Consider the following 5,387-nt stretch of genomic DNA (forward strand, 5'->3'; position numbering starts at 1 on the left):
CGGAAATCCAGCCCCAAAGCCACCCAAACTGCCTCCCCTCGGAGCCGGGCAAAGAAATCCAGCCCCAAAGCCACCCAAACTGCCTCCCCTCCGAGCCGGGCAAAGAGGGACCACCCCCGGTTAGAGACTACCAAAGGAACCCCGCTCCCCCCTCTCCCCCAGAACCATTTCAAGGGTTGGTCAAGGGACTCGGCTTTTGTCTCTGTCGGAATCCAGGACATCCCTCTGGCTGTCCCCGACTGCCAAGACCCCTGCCATGGGCTCAGAGACCCTGGCACAGAGCCCAAGACCCCCGTGGTTTTGATTATGACCCATGGAGCAAATTACCAACCTTATATGAAGATCTGCAAGGTATGGCAGTTTAAGTAGAAGGATAGTGAATTTATCATGGGGTGAAAAATAGATTTTTGGGGTTTTAGAATGGGGGGTTCAAGGGGCATGATAGAGGAATCTGGGTGTGTCCAGTCTTTCTCCTTCTTCTCCTTCTTGGCCTCCATCTTGTGCTGTGATGTTGGCACTTTTAGATTGGTTTGGAGTAGAAGCTCACTGTCTAACATAGGTGATAGGTATTGGGAAGTAACTGTAAATATTGTGCATCTAGTTTTTAGTACAAAAAGATAACACCGACCCGGGGCAGGCAGAGTGCTTCTGTCTGTCTTGCTGAGCGCACCTCGGCTGGACAGGAGAAAGAATTTTATAGCTAAGATACAATAAACAACCTTGAGACCGAGAACCGAAGAGCTCTGACTCCTTCTTTGAGCGCTGGGCTGGGAAAAGAGACTTTCTAACGTATCTTGGGGTCACTCTGAGCAGCTAGAGATCCCGAGATCTCTTGATTGCTATTTTCCATCTCCCTGAGAACAAATGCGAAGAAATTCCCTGAAAAAACCTAATCCCCAACACAGAGAAACTCAAATGGAGAAGTGCCATCGCTGAGATTTTTTTCCACAGCTTGAATTCGGTGTGTCACATCATCACTGCTTTTCTCATTCCCTGTGGCTGGGGAACTTCTTAAAGCAATAATAACATTTTCACAGAGAGGAATAACAACTGAGTAAAAGCTTTGCAGTTACACATGACAGGCTGAGACTCATTGCTCCCTTAAGTGGATGGAAATTGCTCCCTCCCCATAGACCTTGTGCAGTCAGGGACCCCAACACAGGGACTGTCACCAGCTGCAGGACACTGACCTGTCACATCAGCCTTTGCTTCCCCCAAACAGCTGCTGAGAAACATTCTCTGTATCACATCTTACAGCCTATGATTTGTTATAAGGTTTTCTTTTATTAGTGAGCAATGCTGGGAGTCTTTTTACTTGGTGTCTTGCTAAGAGGGAAGTTATTCTGCTCGTTAATTACAGGTACTGGATGTGAATGGGAGGAAGGGCTTTTGTTTTCTCTCTGTTCCAGCTAGTTAATCACACATGTCTGGTGAGAAGAAAAGGAAAAGGAGCCATACAGAGGTAAATCCTGGAAGACTGAAATACTGCCTTGTTGCCTGCCTTGAAGATGCTGGGGGTGCTGGTGCACCTCTCATGCAGAGAGTGCAGCTCACACACAAACTCTGCCAGCAGATCCCAGTGAGTCCCCACTTCACAAGCTGGAAAAAGGAGCCATGCCTTCCCACCTCGAGCTCCTCCAGACTGGGCTTGCAAGTGGCCTTCAAAGGGACATAAAGGAAGCTGGGAGCCTGTTAAGGATGGAAGGATGAAGGCCAGAGAACCTGGATGTTCTGCCAGTGTTTCTCAACCCACCCTCACTGTGGTGCTGGGAAAGGGCCCGGGCTGGCCATGGGCAGGGCTCATGTCCTGGCTCTCACAGGGATTCCTTCACCCAGACCAGGGCACAGCAGTGCCCACATCACCAGTGCCTGCTGAGACTGGAAGGGTTTGTTCTGTGCCCTCTGATTCCTGCCCATGGCTGTTTTACCCCTGCCCCTCGTGGCAAACCTCAGGCAATTCCGTGGTTTCATTCAGACACTTTTATTCTAAGTGAATCCTCATGCCATCCACGCTCTGCTGAGGATATTTTGTTTGGGGATTTCTCCTTTAACTCTTTGAATTCCTCTGCAAATAGGCAGCTGCCTTTACTTAGCAACTGCCTGAGTCATTTCCTCTCTGAGCAATCCTCTGGGTTCACTCTGCAGTAGTTCCTGTTAACATTTTCTACATCTTCTGATATTTTTCCTTTCTTAGCTGAAGTAGGCTGTTAAAAATAGCAACAGGATTTCACTGTGTATTTGTAAGATCGATACCATCACCCCAAAGATCTCTTTATGTTCTTTCTCAGAATAATTTCCATTTTCAGTTGTATAATTATTAAGTCTTGAGGCAAAAGTTGCATTTTAGCGGTTCTAAAAAAATCCCTATCAAGATATAAACCCCCAATCAAGATATAAACTGCTTCAGTATGATTCAGGTTTCTGTTTTGAAACATTACTGAAATAATATTGGCATAAACAATCTTGTCAATAGGAAAAAACAGACTTAAGGGATGAAAGCTTTTAGCCACCTTTTCATTCTCACCAGATGCCTGGAGGATATCAGAGAATCATAGAGGTTGGAATTTTTAAGGTTGGAAAAGACCTCTGAGTCCAACTGTTAACCCTGCACTGCTGAGTTTGTCACTAATCCATGTCTCCAAGTGCCACATTCACACATTTTTTTAAGAACTCCAGGGATGGTGATTCCACCACTGCCCTGAACAGCCTGTTCTGGTGTCTGACAACCCCTGCAGTGAAAAAACTTTCCCTAATATCCAATCTATATACACACATATAAATATTGTATATACTGGTGTTCAATACACTCTTCTACACTAATTGACATTAACTATTACCTAGAAGTGTCCTAATATGAGTTTATTTTTCACTGTACAGAGATACCAAATTTCTGGGATGTGAAAGCCCAAACCCTCTAAGTCAGTGGAACGAGATGTGCTGTGCTAAGATCATTTAAGGGGAAAAAAAGCCAAAAACAAAGAAACCAAACCAAACCAAACAAACAAAAAAACCCCCCAAAACCAAAACAACAACAACAACAAAAACAAACAAACAAACAAAAAAACACCCTGGTTTTAGGTAAAGGAGGAGTTGGGATTTACCAGCTGCAGTAGCATTGCTTTAAGGAAAGTGTCCTTGTCCCACTTCAGGGCAAGGACCTTGTTCAGACCATGGAGAATAAGGCTTAAATATGAGACTCCCAACACACATGCAGCAAAATGTCCTTTCTGAAAGGAGAAAAGCCACACCTGACTGCCAGTGGCATTTATGCCATTTGTGCTGCCAGAATCCCCCCTGTGCAGGTCCTGGGTCTAACCCATCCTCAGAAAAGGCCAAGGAAGCCTCTCTGCCAGGAGCGCCCCATCCAGCCTGTCACTGCCCTGGGCAGAAACAAGCCATGGCCAAAAGTGTGTCTGGAATTCCTGGGGTGCAGGAGATGCTGAGATCTAACCCTGGCTCTGCCCCCTGCTGCAGGATGTACCTTTGCAGCCCCTCAGAATGTCCCACCTGCTCTGCTCAGGGCATTTGGGAACAAGCAAGTTTTTAATTGTGCTCTTCTGGCTCACTTCTAATTGAGTTTTGCTTTAATGTCTGTACATGAGAAGGAGTAATAATTGAAGGGGTGGGGACCCTGCTGGAGTCAGAAAAGTGAATGTTCAGCTGATTTATAGCAGGTATTAACCAGGGCCTCACTAGATTGTTCCCACTGGGAAGAGAGGCTGAAAAAGAAGTTAGAATTTTAATGATACTGAGCCTTGTTTCCTTGAACACAGAAGAGCACCAAGCAGCCCTATTCACCATTTCCAAGCCAGGGCCACTACACCCAAGTCTCTCCTCCTGTTATTTCAGGAGTCCATGAGATGACTCCTTTTCTCACTGACACACAAAGCACCCAAATCCTCTACCCTCTGCCTTTGCAAGTACAGGCTTTGACATGCAGCCCATTGTTTTGGCTGGGAAAACAAAGAGAACCATCCACCCTCACCTCTCATTACAGAAATAGGTGGTAATTGGTCTTTTCATTCAATTTCCAAGATCCCAGTGGTACATAAACCACCATCTATAACCGAGTCTGCAGTTGACACACCCTCCTCCTCACATAAAGAATTCATAAATCCTGATTTAATCTCTTCTGCCACAGCCCACTGGACCAAATTCCAGTTCAGATATTGCATAGCATCCTTCTGTGCTGTATCCTACATTTAGTCACTCCACACAGGCTTTCATCTTATTTCATTTCTAGTGTTCAACTCGGCAGTGTGTTCAAGGGGATGATTTCTGAAGGGCTGTACTGCATCTGAGGCTTTTAAAGAAAATAGTCCCGTGAAAGCAGGATGAAATCTGAATGTAGAGGACAGCTTTGTGCTTGTACCACTTCTCTCTGGAGCTGTTTATCAGAAAAGCAGCAAGCAGACATGAGTAGTTCTCCTTTTATTTCTGCAGGTGGCACCAAGCATTTAGTTCTGAGACATATTTGTTAATTTTGAACTCTTAAAAGATGGTCTGCTGCTGTGCAGACCCTCTGTGGCTGCACATGGCCCCTCTGCAGCACTGTGAGCCCACCCTCCAGGGAGGGGTTCCCCCATCCATCCTCCTTGTCCCTGGGATGGTGGTGGGAGCTGAGGTGTGAGGCATGGATAGCCCAGCCAGGGTGAAGACTGGACAGGGGCCAGTGGCACGAGTGAGTGTGGGATTACAGCTGAAGCAAGCCAAGAGCTTGGCAGGGGTGTCGCTAACCAGACCCCTATCCCAGCCCTGCAGTCCCATCCCATCCTCCCAGCATGCCTGAGCTGCTGCTGTGCCCTCAGGCCACTCTCACAGGGTCATTTTTCTGCTGACTTTGGAGACAGAGACACCAAAGGGCTGGTGCTGCATGGCCAGGGCAGCCTTTGCGCTGTGAGCTCTGCAAAGCCACGTGCAAGGACCATGCCAGAGAGCCCTGTTCTGTGACAGCTCTGGCTAATCCACACCCCACGCTGACCTGGTGAGCCAGGGAAAGAGCCAAGACTAAAGTGGACAAAGCACAGAAACTAAATATCCATATTCCTAACCACTTTCCATCACTGTAAAACTTCAGTGCCACACTCACAACTCTCTGATTTGCCAAATGGAAGCTGCCACATACAACCAGGCTGGGTGCTTTGAGTTTTTGAGCCAGTTACCTTTTTGGGTGCCCCTTCCCACAGACAGCCTGGCTGGCTGCCCCCTGTCCCATCCAGATTTGATTTCGCTGCAGCCCTGGGAGCTGTCACTCTATCCCCAGGATAACCTATCTGCCATGCTCACGTGCAGAGCACACACTGACAGCTCCCTGGCCCCAGCCCAAAAACATTATGACTTATTAATTTAGCAAGGCAATTAATTCACCACTGGCAGCACTGGCTGAA

The sequence above is a fragment of the Geospiza fortis genome, unplaced genomic scaffold, assembly GCF_000277835.1.
Source record: "Geospiza fortis unplaced genomic scaffold, GeoFor_1.0 scaffold874, whole genome shotgun sequence".
Classification (NCBI taxonomy): domain Eukaryota; kingdom Metazoa; phylum Chordata; class Aves; order Passeriformes; family Thraupidae; genus Geospiza; species Geospiza fortis.